The 18,951-nt window shown below is 39.3% G+C and overlaps 1 protein-coding gene across 14 annotated transcripts in view; it reads left to right on the top strand.

Moving 5' to 3' along the window:
* The window catches only part of JAKMIP1 (janus kinase and microtubule interacting protein 1), a 163,086-nt gene that overhangs the window by 48,089 nt on the left and 96,046 nt on the right, over positions 1-18,951 (top strand). For 10 of the 14 annotated variants that reach the window (XR_012835413.1, XR_012835411.1, XR_012835412.1 and 7 more), the window contains exon 1: positions 13,460-13,702. The exons of 1 other annotated variant lie outside the window; for it this stretch is intronic. The gene's annotated coding sequence lies outside the window, so the exon portion shown is untranslated. 3 more of the 14 variants (XR_012835404.1, XR_012835403.1, XR_012835407.1) reach the window with 2 other exon arrangements.

Here is an 18,951-nt window from a genome sequence, read left to right as displayed (position 1 = left end):
ACGTCAAAGCCTTTGCTCTTTCTGGGCATAGCAGTAACTCAAACAGTGTTCCGTCTTAGGGACTGAAAATCTTGTGGTAGAGAAGTTGCACTTAACATATATTGATTACCTGTTTTAAGAAGCATCACTAGCTCTTTGCACCTCTGGATACCTAAATTCTCTTTGAGTGGTAGATGCATTTTCACTAATAGTTGTAAAATTCTGTATGACCTGTTGTGAAGCGTGCAACTGTCAGACATGAAATCCTTATGGTAGAGACATCTGAAAAATTCAGTTTGCTAAATAACTAGGCGAGGATTAACAGAAAACTAGATTTTAACAGCCCACGTGCTTACACATTGTGGCATCTCTACAGCACCCTGTTACAGTGCTCTTTGTGAAATGGCTGGAGAAGGGTGTCACTCCATAGCTGGGTAATTGTTCCATAAAGGCAAGTACCTGAAGAGCCTTTGGGTTGATTTTTTTTTTTCCCTCTCATCCCCCATTACTATGATTTTAATTGGAAGCAGCTCTCTGTTCATGTAAAACTAGCATGAAGTCCTTTACTGAAAGATAGTGATGTCTTTGTATCAAACAGTGCCTGTTTCAAACTGTTACGCTTGTCTTTGTTTAATTGGACTTGCCGAGGTTTCTGGGAGAATGCAACTTCTATCATCTCCTCCTGCGAATCACTTTTTCTGCTCAGAGACAGCATGTTAAATATCCCTTTTATGAGTAGGTGGAATAATATGCTAGCTGAGTTCTGGTATTTATTAAATGCTAAGTCTTTGTCAAAATCTGGAAGAGAGCACTGAGAAGAATTTGCAGATGTACATACATGTGTCATTTTTATGGTCATCATGAAGTCTTTATTGAGCACGCAGGATCTGTGCCCTTCATAGCTGCTATGAAGCTGCTGTGCTCTGAGAAATGTAGATATTTGTAACCTTGCTGTTGGAATTGAAGCACTTACTAACTATTTACTACAAACCTAATATTAGTGAGGTTGCTCAATTTGTGTCTTAACAGAGCTAATTGATCCTGTTAGATATAGGAAGAGGAGGTTTCCGTCCCAGGCAGGGTTAAGTGCTGAGCTGCAGTCCGAGCACATACGGCTGGGCTGCCCTGAGTCCCTTTCACAACTGGTTGCTGACTCACTGGGTGACCTTGAGTAAACCTCTTCCCTTGGCATACGCTGCCTGCAAAGAAGTACTAGGAATGACCTGTGTAGTTATTCGTGGATGGGAAGTTCTGTGAAACTGTGGATTTGATGTAAATTATTTGTTTTGTTTCCTGTTTTATTAGCCTTACGATAGGCACTGTGTGTTGGTAATAAAAAGTAAGATGGGGTATATGTGCCTAGGGATAGACAGGAGGGAACAGGGATGGAGAGTTAACTTGTTTGTAGATGGGGTGTTGAATGACTTTATCTTTGGCTTCCTTGATTTCCGATTATATGCTAGTTGATCCTGCAACATTGTTTCAAAGTTATTGAGGGCAGTCTTTTTAAAAGCAAAAGTGAGAATAAGAAAAGCTAGTGCTGAAATTTAAAAATCAAATTTCACCCAACTTAATATTACTTCTAATTTGACCAGGTTTGGCTTTTTATATGCATGCACATCTGTGCTTAGGAATATACTTCTCACAGACTTAGAAAAAGATAGTAGCGTTATGGTGAACTGTCTTGGTAATGGGTCTTTGACATCTTATCTACTCTCTCTTGACAGATAATTTTACCCTGCTCGGACAGAATATGTTCTAGCTTTCCAAATCTTTGACCTGTTTCAGATAGCTACCGTTCTTCCTTCCCCTCACCCCCAACTGTCCAAAAAAAAAAAAAAAAAAAGCTACAAGAGTTTGTAAAAAGAGCAACCCCTAAAGCCAGGAATTTGTCTGAAATTAGTGGAAAAGTTTAAGGGAAATACTACATGATCCTGCAAGATCTTTGTAACTTTGTAAACCAGAAGCTTATACATTCCCAGTTGTTCACACGATACCAGCTTCCAACTGGCAAAGATCCTTGGGATAGCACTTGGCTCTCACTTTGGTTGGAACTTTAAACGTACTAATTTCAAATTTCTCTTATTGAACAGCATATTTTAAGACTGCTGGTACCTCTAAGGATCTGGCTTTTAAAAGGAAGGACCGTCAAAGAGCTGCAAGAAAAGTTTTGTGAGTAGTTTGTCAAAAACCTCTGAAAAATAAAAACAGATACCATGAAGCAAGCATCACTTTTGTGACACAGTGCAGATTTCTTAGGAGTATGCAAAGAAATTTAAAGACAATGCTGCTATTTGTAACAGTAGTCACATGTGGCAGTTTCCAAACTCATGCTAAATGCTGATGTGAAAATTTCTTACTTTTTAATTAAAATTATATCAATTAAGCTAAATGAGTAAATTCTAGCCTTGGCATAAGAGGTTTTCAGGGTTAAGATACAGGAAACAGACTTCAGATTGTTCAGACTTAGGAATCCGGTTGTGTCTGTACAGGGCCACCCGTATGTATTTGCTCGTACCCATATAAATGCTAAATGAATGTCATACATATTTATATACTGCATGAACTGCCGAGGCAAAACAGCAAATAAACAAGCCATATGTGAGAGAAGCTAAAAGGCCTGAATAGCCTAATAAATATTGCATTAGACTTAAGTTTAATAAATACTAGGCCCTGAGGAGCACCAGTGGAAAAATTGGAGTTCTATTTGGAAGCTGAAACCTTTGCTTTTCCATTGTGTGAAGGACTTTGAACATACAAATATGTGCAAGTGCCTGATCAGTGACAGATGTATGAAGAATCCTTGTTCAGGGTCTAAAAGTACAAAATCTTTAATATCTGAAGTAGCGAGGAAGAGAGTTAGTCCCTAAGTAGGCTTATATTCCCTTTGAGGGCCAGTCTAACTGGTGATCTTACATCAGCAATCTCGGTCACTTTGATAATGCAGTACTGAATGCTGCGCATGGGAGTGGGGAGGAGAAACAGCCTTGTAAACTTTCATTCGTCCAGACTACATCTTTGAGCAAGCTGTATAAGAGCAAGACAAAATAGCTTCAATTGCTGGCTCAGTCCACGGCACAAAAAATGATTTTCAGCAGTTTGAAATTGGAAGCAAACTACCGCCAATCGAGAGGAATGACACAACATCTCCCTTTGTTCTTACCCCATTCAAGGGGTGAGCCCAGAGGCTCTGTGCGGGCTGAACTCCCCACTGGGGCAGCACCAAGCCCGCAGAGCAAGAGGCATCACGTCAAGGAATGAGTTGCATAGGACTGTTTTTGAAGCCTGTGCGTGGCTGAAAACTCCCCCTGAATCTGCTTATCAGGCAGAAAAGACTGTATACAAAGTGTGCTGAAGCACATTGATTTTTTTTCTTAAAAGTTCTGGAGTAATATCGCTGGAGTTTAAGACTGTATAAAGAAAAGAATATTCCAGCAATCTTCTTAATGCACTCAACACTGCTCCTACTGAAGTGCTAAACCCACCGATTTTATTTTTTCCTGTAGATGATGTAGTATGTATGGTTGTATATTACTTTGACATTCCTGTCTCTCTTGCATTTATATACATCCTATGATAGCATAAACATTAAATGTTACACATGTAAAAGGACAGTCTATTTTTGTTAGGTCTGGGAAGCCTAAAACCTGTTAGCTGTATGGAACCTATCTAGAAGCTCACTTGGTGTAAGAGGAGTCTCACAGGGGAGAGCCTCCAGGAAGCAGGTTGGCTCCTTTGACAGACTTGGGAACAAAAAGAGCCCACAAACTTATGTAAACAGGCTGAGAGGTGTCATCGGTCTCAGCCTCTGGCAAGGAAATCTGAGTTGGGGAAAACATTTTATATTGAGGGGGGGTTTTTTGGGTCTTTTTTTAAATGTATAAAAAGACTGGTTCTTGGTGTGAATGAGGCTGTGTAGTCTCTGGCCATGCTCACTGAAAGCTTACTGAATCTGTTTAAAAAACATTAATGTGCTTGATATTCAATGAATACAGAATGTAATTTATAACTTTATTAGTTAATTATTGGTAGCCTTTAAGGGCATAATTTCACATGGATAACTCTTCCCCCACTCAATTACTACTTCATCCTGGTCATCTCGATTACCAAGAAAGTTTTTGTATGTCTTTGTTACATAGCGCTTATGTGTAATAGAGAATATAGATTTGCCTATTTTTGCACACAAAAGCAACTGGCCTGCAGTTTGCACACCATATTTGTCACATAAAATATAGTAAATACTGTAATTAATTTATTTTCCAAGTGTGTTTTATGATGACAAGCAGGTCATACTCATGTTCTTCTAAAACACCTGCTCAAGAATTCCTATTGTTTCCTACTTTAAAAAAAAACAAAACCAAAAAAAAAAACCCAGAAAGAATAGGAAGATTTTTCTTTGTATTGACAATATAATTAAAACAACAAGGTGGCAGGAACGATATCAATTCCTATGAAAGCACTGTCGCATGATGCACTGCCTACCAGCCATTTGTAAGCCCTCCATCTGGGAATTGTGGCATTCTAATCTGCAGTAAGGCAATATAGAATAACACAAAACCACACTTCAGTTGTTGACCTATTTTTGGTAGTCCACCATTGCTGACAGAGTTTTAAAGGAATCCCAAGGAGTGACTTGCTAATGAGGATGCCAAGACAGAAAGCTATAATGTAGAGGCCAGAGAGTGAGTGACTACTTTCATGTCTGTCACTGTTTCTAGTATCCAAATAAAAATTTTGTGTTTTGTCCAGCAAAGACATATTTTGCAATAAAAACAACGGGTTAAAACAGATCAGGAAAGTTTCTATCAGTATTCCTGGTAGTCATCAAAGAAGTATTTGTAGGCAAGAACTTGCTGCTTATCATGTCTTTGATTTCTACTATATCAACTTCGAAGCTGATATTAAAAGTAAGAAGTAGGAAAAAGTTCCCCAAGTCATTCTGCCATCTTTAAGTTTGTTCACTATATAAAGGATGGAGATGGTGGTTGCATACTCTGCTAAGTATACGTTGCTGAGGATATGTAGAATGGTCTATAAATGTCACGTCACAGTATTTTCTTGCTGATAAGCCTTTCTGTTGGAAGGAGGTGCCTCTGTGGCATGATCTGTGCTGCTTCTGCATTGGGCCATGATGCATTCCTAATGTTTTACATTGAAGCTTCCATTTAAATTATCTTTGCTTTCTGGTGATCCTTTTAAATACCATTATTTTTCTATCTGCTTTTGGTGCAGCCACAGCAGAAGGCATCATATTTTCTGGTTGTAATATGGTGTATTATGTGGAGACCGAATGGGTAAAGGAGAGAGCAAGCCATGTGTCTTGGATACAAGTGTTTGTTGCTGATGTGTTCTGGCTGTCGACATGTCAGTCCCATTCATGAGGGGCTGCATCTGTGCCACTTCTATATATGTGTAAATAAATTCTTTGCTCTGCTGGAAATCCCAGGGAATCTGTTACCAAAGCAAATATCACATTCTTAGAAATCAAAGACTGGAGGCAAGAAGGGGAAGATGCATTCTTCTTGCATGTAATTTGTATGCCTGACAAATAGATGTCTTACTGAAAAATTATGAATCAAATGAATATTATGGATATAAGGCTTTAGAGCAGAAAACAACGTACTATAGTAAAATGTCATGGGGTTTTTGAAAGAAGTATGCTTTTTTTAATACTTGAACATCTGGTGGTAAAATGAACCCCTTCCCTCCCTCCTCCAACTGTCGATTAGAATAACTTCTGACAAAAAGCCAATGGTAATGTACGTTCTTTTACAAAGCATTTGCCAAGCAAAACTTCTAGCAACTACTGCAGAGGACTCACAGATGTGCTCAGCACTGTATTCCCAAAGGACCTGCCTTTTATTTTGGTCATTCTTGTCACTGTCTACCATATTTTACGCTTAGTCACTTTAAAACCAAAAAGCCTTGTTTCTAAAAAGTCTTCAAAATGTGGATCAGCTGTACAAGGATATAGGAAGATCTCCTGAAATATTCAGGCAAACTACTTTGCTGTTACCATGTGTTAGGGATGTGATTGTTTATCTCGTTTTTTTTCTGCTCTGAAGATTATAGTTGGACCCTGCCTGTTGCTTTTTGAGGTGTGAGGACAGGAGGAAGCGTTAGTACCTCTCTTGTATGGAAAAAGGAGTTCTTTTGAGATTCTGGCTCTCCTCCACTCCCCACCCCCCCACACCCTGTAGCCCACAGACCTTGAATGTATGGACTGTACGTGACATTACCCCCATTGTCAGGAGAATTGTCCTCAGCTGTTCCACTTCCCAAGAAGAAATCTAAAATATCTCTCCACCTTAGTAACTTTTTTCAAACCTTCTGTAAGTAATGCACTCTGTTTAAGAGTTAAAATCGACTAAGATGTCCCATATGAACAGATCTGGCTAAAATATCAGAAGCTGAGCGCTTTGCCTATTCTGGGAATCTAAAGGAAGGGTGGAGGTTGGTATCAGTGTTTGCTCTCTTACCTTTAAATTTATGTTGCTCTCAAGATACGATGCTACCTGACGTGATGGAATAATGTGCGAGAAACAGAAGTTTCACCAAAGGTTCTATGTATTTAAGTTTGTAATTAAAAAACCCAAAGAAACTTACTTGGATACTTTTTGACCTTTCCTGTTTGGGAAGTATTGACAAGTGTTACAACTCATTGCCATGTAAACAGAAATAAAACCTTCATTTTTATAACACTGAACTTTTGTCTAGAGAGCCATTATATAATAACATAACTGAATCAACTTTATTTACCATGTACTGCCATAACTATGGCATATGAATATGTTGGTGACTTTATTACATTGAGTGAAATTAGTAATTTATCAAACATCAGCTCATGTGCCAAATTATTTCTATAACAGTCTGGGTTCTTTGAGGAGTTTTTGGTGTGTATGATATATTTTGAGTTCTAAATGAATTTGAACAAGTGTGGTTTATGCTCTGTTTGTTTGTAGATTAACAGACACATTTCCACAGCAACAGCCTCCCCTCTTTATCCTTTCCCCCCTGCCATTAGAAGTAGATTTAGCTTAGCAGTTACTGGAAATGAGAAATTAAGTATCCAATTATTTTAAGGTATTTTTGTATTACCGTATCTTTTAAGAAGCTATAGGAAGATTACTGAAGGATTATGGGGTTGTAGGTTTCCAGTGGTTGCTGGTAATTCATTGCGAATAGTACTCTAACAACTTCTAGTGACAGGCATAATTAAATGTTTCCAATTTGCCATAGTTTCTGCAAGACTTATTGCCAGTTAGTCGTCTTTTTTTTAATCTCCCTGGTATGCTATGCCACTGAAACATCCTCTTTAGAAGGTAGATGATGTCACATTACTATTTTTATTATATATGCTATTATTACTGCAACTTGAAATTGCAGGTTCTAGATCTGTGTTTCACCTTTCTCTCAAAACTTTTGTGAACACTGTTCTCTTTGTATAGGGAAGCCTCCTGGCTAAAAACATTAAGATACTTATTTCCAAATTTACTAGAGAATTTAAATACAACTGTTGAAATTAATGATAAGTTTTCTAGAATCTAAGAACTTCTCCTTTAGAAGAATTGGTGTTGCAGAATGAATAGACCTGCTAAAACTTAAGTACATTTTTAAATGTAGACAACTTACCTGGATAACTTGTGAGTTTGAAGTTGTGGGTTTTTTCTTTTTTCTTTAGTCTTGTGGGTATTGTTCTCTTTTCTTGCCATCTGATTGCTGTCTTTACTTGTCTTTGACAAGTAAATTCTTGCTCTCTCTTAGATATTTCTATATTTCCATGTTAACATGGGAAAACCTCTTTCCCTTTTCTTCAAATGAATTCAGATTGCTTCCTGAAGGCCAGAAGAAAGCAACAAAATGTTGTTTTATGTAGAATAACAATTTTGGAATATTTATGAACAGGGAACTCAAAAAGGATGATGACAGAGTGAAGTTGGATGTATCTGACGTCATAAAACCCAGAGGCTCTTGGTCTCCCTCCATCTCTGAGGAGGTTTGTTACTACATAAATAGAGTTCCTCTTTTCCAACCTTCTGTGCTACTTAAAGATGCTGACTAAGCTGTTTCAGCACTTTGATCTCCTGCCATGATCTGGCCCTCACTGTACTTTCATCCTCTTCAAAAGTATTCTCTCACAGCAGTGAATTTGGCCTTAAGGAAATGAGTATGCAGATTGTTTTTTCTTTCTCCATTAAATACTGCCTAGATGGCTGTCTTTACTGAACAAATAAGCTGGTAAATTATTGCCCGACGATTTAGTTTTTAAGCCACTAACAACAGATTCGACTCGGTAACCTTAAACAAACCACAAGAAATAAGTGCAATACTTCCCAGAAAAGGAAATCATTTAGGAGTTACGTTTTTGGAACTGGTACCGTTGGAAGCAAGCCTGATGTATTTTATGTGAACTACAGCTTTTCACGAAGACTTGAACTGTGTACGTGGTAATGGATACATCCATCATGTTTCAGTGCTGTTCAGACAGGGTGTCCTGCCTGGCTCCCAGCTCTGCTGCCCAAAAGGCAGGGAGTTTGATCAATTCCGCATCATGTCTGCCAGCCCTCTGCTTCGGAGACCCCGGTATGGCCATGGCTGCGCTACACACTGCTGGAATTTGTTTGCCTTGTCCGAATCACTTTTACTCAATCGCTGACTTACACTTTAACACAAACGGCATACTATGAGAAGATTTATTACTGAGGAGACTTCACTCTTTTCCATGCTCCGCAGCATAAATAAAGGTGCTGTCATAGGTGTTTAGAGACTCTACGAAAACTGAGGTAGATGACACTCATTAAGGAACTTGACTTTCTTCTAATCATTAAGCTTTCAGAGTGCTATTTTCCATAAAGATATGTCCTTCAAGATAACTTTATTTCTGTAAATGGATTTTTCTGTGCATGGAAAAATATCAATCCAACTAACATGTAGTGCGTATCAACAAAAATTTGAATGCTTCTGTTGTTTCCCTTGTGATCAAAATATGTTGAAATATTCTCAAGAAATGTGAAGTGAAACAATATCAAGGCTTTGTGCCTTGATATCATTACCTTTGCTGTACAGGCGAGTTATACACAGACAGAAGAACAGAATTCAGGTTTTCCTGAAATTCAGCCTTGTCCTCTTTTCAACAGGACACATAACTTCCTTATGTTGGTATATTTTTGGTATCTATAAAGATCCATAGCAATGGCCAGTCTGTATGTGACAATTTATAGGTGGCTGCCATGACAATTTAAGCCTGTGGCCCAAAACCAAGTAGCTTGTGTTGAAATGGAATACAAATTTAGTGTTAGCTATGCTGAGTTAAGAGTCTGGATTGACCTGGTCTAATAGTCAAATAGCTTAGCAGCTTTCATCCTGCTTTCATTGAGGACCATCCGGCAAAGACGACCATGAATTAGACTCTGCATATTTGTTCTTAATAGAAAGAACGTGACACACTTGTAATTTTGCGTGATATCTTATTCTGCTTCATTTTGTTACTCTGTGTAAATATTTTTTTTCATTGTATTGCTACCACCAAAGCTGTTAATCAAATCTGATTTGGTTTAAATCCATTTTCTTTTGTTTAACAGATGATGTCACTAATATTGCTCAGAAGTCCCTCCTTGCTGATGAAAAAGAGAACGTACCAACAGGACTAGGAGTTGTGGTGTGGAAAGTCCCAGTACAAACGTACCTAGTGGCTTAGTTACTGGTGCTGCTAAGTCTTCACCTCTTTAAGTTAAAATCGAACACAACTGCCTCAGAAACCTGTGGACGAGAGAAAGGTACTGTGCATTGCCAGCATGTTGTTTGGGTAGGAAGAGAATAAATCTACAAAACAGATATGATATTGTCTCTAATAAATTGATAACATCATTTGAAGCTTCAAGTTTTGAATTTTTTTTGTACTGAGATAGACTTTAAACCCAACCAGATTTTACAGGCAGTAAAATAAACCAAATCTGCAGCAAGTTGGGATTTTTTTGTCTTTGCTTTAGTATATTTCTCTTTACACAGAGATTTTCTGTGTTCAGTGAATAAAGTTATTGATGACATGAATATTTTCTTACTCATGATTTTTTTTTTTTTAAAGGCATTTCCCCCCCTGCCCATGGCATTTAAAATCTGGACTGTAGAATGTTGCTCAGTGTCTTGTATTTATCATATGCTTGCTAACTTGACTATTGTCTTGCTTCAGCTACACCTGTCACCGTTAATAAAGAAGAACGGCTTTAATTGCTTTAGGTCTCAGTTGGATGCTAAGCTGCTTTCATAGACTTTCCCAACCTTCTGTTGATTTTTATGTGTTTATAGTATGCACAAGTCTGGGTATTCAGAAGGCAGCTATATATGGTATGCATAAAACCCCACCACAATATTTTGGTTGCTTCAAGGACCATCTACTATATGGGAAAAAGTAGCAGTTTCCCTCTATTGGAGAAGCATGGTAAGGATGACCGTTTAACACAGTGCCTAATTCCTAGCTTTTTCATCTTGTAGTGGTCCTGCAGTGGAACTGCAGTGATGGTGCAGTTAGTAGGGTTAGAAACAGGAGAACTCGGTAACCCCCACTTGGTGTAACTGTCCTGTGTTGGTTTTGTGTGGTAAGGTTTTGGTAGCAGGGGGCTACAGGGGTGGCTTCTGTGAGAAGCTGCTAGAAGCTTCCCCTGTGTCTGATAGAGCCAATGCCAGCCGGCTCCAAGACGGACCCGCCGCTGGCCAAGGCCAAGCCAATCAGTGCCTCTGTGATAACATATTTAAGAAAGAGAAAAAACAGTTAGAGAGTGCTTTTGCAGCCAGAGAGAGGAGTGAGAAGATGTAAGAACATCTGCAGACACCAAGGTCAGTGCAGAAGGAGGGGGAGGAGGTGCTCCAGGGGCCGGAGCACCTCTGCAGCCCGTGGTGAAGACCATGGTGAAGCAGGCTGTCCCCCTGCAGCCCATGGAGGAAGGATGAGGGGGTGTAGCGATTCCACCTGCAGCCCGTGGAGGACCCCATGCCGGAGCAGGTGGAGACACCTGAAGGAGGCTGTGACCCCGTGGGAAGCCCATGCTGGAGCAAGCTCCTTGCAGGACCTGTGGATCCGTGGAGAGAGGAGCCCACGCCAGAGCAGGTTTGCTGGCAGGACTTGTGACCCCGTGGGGGACCCCATGCTGGAGCAGTTGGCTCCTGAAGGTCTGCACCCCATGGAAGAGACCCACGCTGGAGCAGTTCGTGAAGGACTGTAGCCCGTGGGAAGGACTCAGTTGGAGAAGGTCGTGAAGGACTGTCTCCTGTGAGAGGGACCCCACGCTGGAGCAGGGGAACGATGAGAGGAGTCCTTCCCCCTGAGGATGAAGAAGCAGCAGAAACAACGTGTGATGAACTGACCGTAACCCCCACTCCCCGTCCCCCTGTGCCGCTGGGGGGGGCGGAGGTTGAAGCCGGGAGTGAAGTTGAGCCTGGGAAGATGGGAGGGATGGGGAGAGGTGTTTTAAGATTTGGTTTTATTTCTCATTGCTTTACTCTGTTTTGCTTAGTAATAAATTAGATGAATTCCCTCTCTAAGTACGGTCTGTTTTGCTCGTGATGATAATTAGTGGGTGATCTCTCCCTGTCCTTATCTTGACCCACAAGCTTTTCGTTATACCTTTTCTCCCCTGCCTGGTGAACGAGGGGCAGTGATAGAGTGGCTCTGGTGGGCACCTGGCCCTCAGCCAGGGTCAACCCACCACATGTCCTTACTGCAGCAAAATGCCACTGGCCCATCAAAATGATATTTTTATCTAGCAAGATGTTGCGAATATAATCAAAGTTTGTGAGAAGACTGTAATGCAGAAATAAAAGGAAAGAAGCAGTAACCCAGGAAATATCCTTTCCTAGTGGATATTTTGCAGTTCACATATTGAAATTGTTGCTGCTTTGCTGCTTGTGAACCTTGCCGTTATATTGGATATAGGGCATAGTGAACACTTTTCATTTCTGAATGGGAGGGTAAAGTAAGGCAGGCAGGTGCTATGGGAAATGATGGCTGTAGAGTGCATGATCATTGCTAAAAATGAAGGAAAGAGTAAATTAAAAAATGTAGGGTACAGAACATGCCTTAGGGCCCCTCTGGGTAGTATTTGCTTGTCTTCTATGACACTCAAGTACAGCTAATAGTTCATTTTAATGATTCAGAGAATGTCATTGTAATGTAAAGCAACATATAAAGAGTGAAAAAATGTCTAAAATAATTTGGTATGCATTAATGCTATTAACTTTTACTATACAGAATAATTACGATAACTGAATCTGTTTTGGAGGCAACAGATAAACTAATGTGACCCTAAATTCTCTTCTGTATTTGGGAGGGCAGTTCAACATTTACTTCTGACTGGGTTTAACTCTTTATGGTAAATACGTGAGGAGCTTCAGTCATAGATGTAGCTCAAGTAATCGTCTTCATATCTACTTAATAATAACAGAAAGTAGATGACGCTTAACTCTAAAACCAGCTGTTGAATATTATAACTTGGCTTTCTGCTAAAGTGAATGCATTTTGATTTTTAAATCTCAAAGGAATGCTTTTTAAAGATATTTCTGCCCCATTGTCCTTTAGTCTGTCCTGTTCCTGTACATCCAAACAGTTGAACATAGATTAACAAATTGATTTAGACTGAACATTTTAGCTGACTCTGCATAATGAAAATGAAATGCTCCAAATGTGAGAGAGTCTTCAACTACTAATGTATTTTGGAAAGTGATTTTTTTTTTTTCATGTGCAAATTATCCATAAGGAGACTTCCTATTACTTGGGAATAGGAAAAGCTTATAAAAATCTGAGCAGGGGGATTTCACTCTCTGGATTGCTTATGCACATTTGTTCAGTGCTACAGGGGAAAAAACCTCCCTACTTGGTCCCTATTTGTCTTATCTGATTAGTCATATTTCTTGCATATCGATATCTTATTTATTTGGCTAGACTGTTTCTGATGTCTCCACGCTGTCTGCTCAGAATGGTGGTGTAAACACAGACATTCATGCAGGAACGGTGCTGTTACATTATGCAGCTATGTTCAGGCACTTTGCTTTCAAGAAAGGCTGGCTGCTTCTGTGAAAAACTACGATTGCTGCAGTGTGTTGGGTATAGGGCCAGGCACATTTTTTAAAATGGCTCTTTGTTTTGCTGACTGATCATGAAATCTGCTAAAATTTATATTTTTCCCTGTCCCCAGATTGATGTAAATTAAATTTAGATAAACTTTGTTATTACTCGCATATTTCCATTTTTTTCTTAACATCCTTTGAACAATCCATCTGTGCTGACTAACCCTCTGTACAAATGCTATTTATGTTCTCTGCCATGTCGCTACAGATCCGTTACAGTACTACTTCTCTGTGTTTGAAGAGTAACATGCTTGTGACTGAATAGTTTCTCTTACTTGCACATATAACAAGGCAGTAGGTTTGGGTAGCTGAGCGCCGTACAGCTGCTGGCAGAATTCCTACACGCGTTTTACCATTAGATAAGTCTGTGGCTGGTAGTGGTCATGTTGAGATAAGGTAGCTAATGTTTCACTTAGTCATCTAAAAGTACTTGTCTGTGTCTTGAATGTCGGCAAGAAGTGTTAAAAAGAAAACTAATCAAACTTTTTTGACACCTTGGAGAGATCTTTTGTATATTAAGCTGTCTGATATTAAGCATAACAGATATTCAGGCTATTGTGAGGCTCCTTGTCTATCCGTAAATGAGTAGGAATGCAAAAATAAGGTATGAAGTGTGAGAAACCTATAGTTTATGTGGTATATGTTCAATAAATAGTGGTGAGAGACCGTAAAGTTGGCAGTTCTGACAACTCTTTAGGATTAACTGTGCTTGTAATACCTGGTGCTTTTTCTTGGTAAATAGGCTCTTGTGGTTATCGATGTCTTCCTGGCTTTTTGTTTGTTTTTCTGAACAGCTTTTCTGTTCAATTAATTTGTAACTTCAGTAGCTCTGAATGATGTGTTATGAATATTCAATAGCTTTAATAATGTGGTCTGATTATGGCAATATATGTGGGGGGGGGGAAAGGCATGTTTTGTGCACAGCGTTGTATAAATGTTGATTTCCAAGAGAATAGTTTTGAAGGATGCAAATTACCTCAGCACGTGAAACTTATCCTTTCTGGAGGAAACCCATCCTGTGCACATACACGCATACTATATTTGTACATATTTATGTTAAGTATATTATGAGGATCTTTGTATTACTAGTAGTCTTAAGCAGAAACATATTTTAAAATGCACCTTTATGTGTTTCCCTATTATAATCAGCTTGGACAATAACAATCGATTTGAGGTGGTTGCTCAGTAGCTCAGTACTGCAGTTCTGCAACCAAATACTGTAGGGTGGCATAAGGTAATATTTTGAGGAAACTGGGGAAGGAAATAAATTCTGTTTCAGTTATGTGAAATTCATCTTAAGAAATGCAAAGGGGAACCAGGTGAGGGAATATACTGACACGTAAATGACAAGTGTCCAATCTGTAGCAGAGATGTTTCTATTGCTTCACTGAGGAGCTTGCATTTCTGTATTGACTAAAGACTTTATTGCCTTCTGGTTGTTTCAGACAAGAGACAGAAAGGGATGCAAAAAAACTATAGTACTTTACTGTGCTTCTGAGACTTAGCCTGATATTATTTTGCCTTTGGGATCAGTTGCACTTCATTCTGTCTGTTCGACAATGGCGGTTTAATATTTCTGTGCTTTTCAGGAAACTGTGGGAAGCTGACTTCCCATCTTTCTCAAGTAAAAGAACTTGTGTTAAACTCCTTGCAAGAGTGTGGTTGTAACAATTTCCTGCACAAGAATAATTTTATATTTCACCTGCCTTACATTTAGTGAGCTATATATGAATGAATTTTTGAAGTTAATGAAGGGGGGGAGCTGGGAAAGGGGGTTATATTGCTGGTGGAGAGCAGTTTCTAGGTGTGCTGGATGTTATTACAACCCAAGAAAAAGAGAACTTTGGTAGTAGAAGGGAGATAAAAGGTATTTAGGCATTTCAATTAACTCCCAACAATCAATCTAATATTTAAAAGTGGACTCTCTAGTCAAGACAGTGAAAGGAAACCAGTTACTTGGCTGTTTACAGGTGAAGACCTGCATATCTCAAAGGAAACATCTACTCATTTCCTATCCTTAATCCCTTAAAACATTTGGGAAGTGTTAGTGAAGATCTTTATGATTTGATGTTTCCAGATTTCTACTACTAAATATTAATAAACAGTATGTGTTTGTAGTGTAGCATAGCATACCCCTGGGACAGACTCCCCAGGGTGCTGGGGAGTAACAGACAAACAGCAGATAGGACTCTTATTTAGGCTAGTGATAAGAAGTGGGCTACATCATTGAGAAAATTATTTCTCTTCCTTTATTAGAGCCTTCTTAAGCAGGCTCCATTCTGGTAGTCAAAGTTTTGCTAGTATAGCTTTGCTGTTACACACCAGGTGTAAAAAAAATTCAGTGCAACTGCCATAGCTGTGCTAACCTTAACCTTAAAGCAAAATCTTATTCCGAGATTCACCTAAAGTTTAGGGAGATGATGTGTGATGTGGAAAGAATAGTTCTTTTGGCAATACCTAGTTCCATATTTTTCCACCAAGTCTTCATTAAGACTCAGTGTGCCTGTAAAGAGGCTTCCCTCTGCCACCTCTTCTAGGGGATGCGGTGGGGAGAAGGACAGAACTGAGTACTAAGATCAATGCATAGCAGAAATAATATGAATATATTCTTACACAATTGGACGCAAAGTTGGTATTGTTACTTACCCTATTTACATGATAATGCACCTTGAACAAAGATTTTTGCCCATGATTTACAGAACTGTTTAGAAAGGCCTTCTTTGCAGGCACCATGGGAAGGAGGAGGTTGTGGTCGTAAGGAATGAAGCATAAACATCTTTCAACCACAGAGGCTCCTGTAAGCTTTAGGTAACACACTTTGGCCTCAACTTTATGTAAAACAGTGTACTGTCTTCGTGGTCTGCTCTCTGAAACAGCATACTGAAATGAAAACTTCATTTCCCAATGAAGGAAAAATGTTGTACGGGTAAAAGGGATAAGGATATTTTCTTCAGAATGAACATTAAATCACTTTTTAAATTTCCCTAAATGCCCCAACCAGCCAGACTATCCCAGCATTCAGCAGTTTGAGATAGATACACTGCTAGCAATGCTCTGCCCCCGTAAATTGGATATGCCCATAAAGTGGATGCGCAACTTGCTTACTAAAAAGTTCAAAATTGTGTGTACAAGTAATCTCTGCTCTGTGTCTAACCATTCTTTCAAATTTAGGAAGATTATTTCTATATATATATTTGTGTGCATTGATTAATTTCTGAACTTCAAAATACCTTGGGACAGTCTAATCTGGGCAGCAGTTAGTCTCAGTCTATAGTGGTTTGTCACAGATTAATTCTGGAGTTTTGTATTTATATCTAATTGCATGTTTATCTCTTTTTTTTTTTTAAGCTGAATTAGGACTGAATTTGTCATCTTTTCTTAACATTCTGAGGGATGCTATCCTTAAAATTATGATTTTGGTACATGTATCTGAATAAAAGTATTTTCTGCAAGTCTTCATGGCTACCACGTTCAACTCTAGGCATCTTCAGAAAGCACATTCGTACTTCTGGTGACCAACTTGCCAACAGCCTTTCCAACAAGCCTGGCACGGTTTGAATTGAATTTGCTGGCAGTTACAGAAAGGCATTTTATTGGTAGTCTTCTCACGGTAGTGAAGCATTTTCAGTTTGTACATATCGGAAGATTGTTACACAAAGAAAATCTTAAGCTCACGAAGTTTCTCCTCTGTGCTTTTCTTGTGCTTTGTCATGCTTGTCTCTGTCCTATTTAAGCAGAGCAAGACATGAAAGCTTGTCTCCAGGCTCTTGCTGTGTTAGTATCTAGCTGTGCCTTTTACTGGCTGCAGTTTTAAGCTGCTACACTGCTCCCTTATGGAATTCAGAGAGTTGAGAGAGGAAAGAAGCTATTGTCCGGCTGAAATACCCAGGTTAAATATATTATGCCAGGTGATGCAGTTGCATGAGTGAGTCACCAGAGTGACTTAGCCTTTTCACTCCAATGAACATTCACTCAAATATCAGTACTTGAAATGCCAACATTAGCTGACCGATTATCAGAGTACTGTTAGCAAGTTAATGGACCTTGTGAGGGAACTGCAGTTTTGTGGGACACTAAATTTGATGATTCCTGCCAACTAACAATTATAAACTCTTGCTAGGTTCTCATAAACCTCATTTCTCATAACACCTATTCAGTCTTACATATTTTAATATTGTCCTCAGAATATCTTTCTGAGGTAGGCAAGAGTAATACCTGTTTTCCTGAGAGATTAAGTGATTTGTTCAAGGTCATACAAGGAATCTGTGATGGAACCATAGATGGAAACAAAATCCATCAAGCCTTAGCCTGTGCCTTGCCCATAAAATAATAATAATAATAATTATCCAGTTAGATTTGAAATTATATATGAATGTGGGATGTCTTACTTAAAGAACATTGAAGTTGAGCAGGAGTCCTTGAGAAAGCAATCAAACATAAGTTTGAGGTCATAAATTCCTGAGGGCAGGTAGAGACTTTTGGGGGATTCCGTGACTCTTCAAAATGTAAGCAACAGCACTGCCAGCTCTGTAGTGTATATATTTATTTTGGTCTCAGGAAACAAGGAACTTGGCTTTAAAAGTGGACCACGATGGCATTTTTAGAAAAAAAAACCCAAAAACCCATGTTCTTTTGTCAGTCTTCCTATATTACTGGAATAGACTAACATCTTCATTTTGGCTAAGAGTCCTGATTTTAATGAGATTTGTTGAAGTTGAGCTGCCCCTTGGTAGGTGAGGCAGTTTTGTCATTAACCTGCTCAGAGTTATAACTTTCTTTGTTGTGCTGACTAAGATGTTTGTGCTGCTCTGCAACACGGCTGTGTAATTCTTCTGTGACAAGCAGTAAGGTGGGAATGTGGGCTGGCTGGCATGATACATGGTACCTTGCAGGTTTAGTAAAGGTGATTCGTTGCACACAATAATTCTCGAGATCAGAGATAGTGGAATCAAATCATGCCACCTCTGCTTCGCTGTTCAGCTGGTAACTAGCTCACATCCAGATAGGCTTTTTTTCCTTCTTACACCTACTTGACCTTTCAAGTCTATCCTATTGATTTACAAAATCATAAAGTAAATATTCAGCATTTGGTAAAGTGTTAGACTACCTCGGTTTTTCTTTCACTGAGATTCCATCTCTCTCTCGAGTCATCGAATTGGAAATCTGAACCTCTTTCCCCAAGCCTGTCAGTTGTCTTGCACATTTTCTACGCAGCTGTCATCCCTGAATTTTTCATTTTTTCCAGTTTCAGGTTTTAACTATTCTGGCCCTTTACAATAAAAATAATAATAATGATGGTTAAACAAAAAATGCAAAGGAACCGTCCTGCAAAAATCAGATAAATAACTAAATAAAAGCACTCCAGTATAATCCAAACCCCTAAATTTGGCAGAATGATTAATCTGTGGGGTTTCAGTGAATAAAGATGTTAGAATCTGTCTCTATATTTGCCATTGCTCTAGCCCTAGCTGGGAAATGTTACAACTTGCCCTTTCTTCCTGCACCTATTTTTGCTCTTAAATACTATGCATTAAAGGGAGCGCATCTCCCCAGTGAAAGCCCGGGGATGTCCCTGCGTCACGCCCAGGGCGCAATCAGAAGGGTAGGAGGCTGGGCGTGCGTTGCGCGAGACAGCAGGCATCTTGTCAGGTCTCCTGCGTGCGCTCGAAAGAAAGGAGTTGGCACAGAGCTCAGAGGAACGGCTCTGCCGAGAGCTGCCTGCAGTTAACCCAGCACCCTAAAGGGTCTAACGCTGTAACAGAGCCGGGTTTGCAAGGTTGTGGAGGGAGGGCTTTGTTTTATTATGTTAGTTGCATTTGAACTTTGCCATTTTGTGCTAATGTCTTATTTTAT

Source organism: Balearica regulorum, chromosome 4 (genome assembly GCF_011004875.1).
Source record: "Balearica regulorum gibbericeps isolate bBalReg1 chromosome 4, bBalReg1.pri, whole genome shotgun sequence".
NCBI lineage: Eukaryota > Metazoa > Chordata > Aves > Gruiformes > Gruidae > Balearica > Balearica regulorum.
This window is presented reverse-complemented; position numbering and strand designations above follow the sequence as displayed.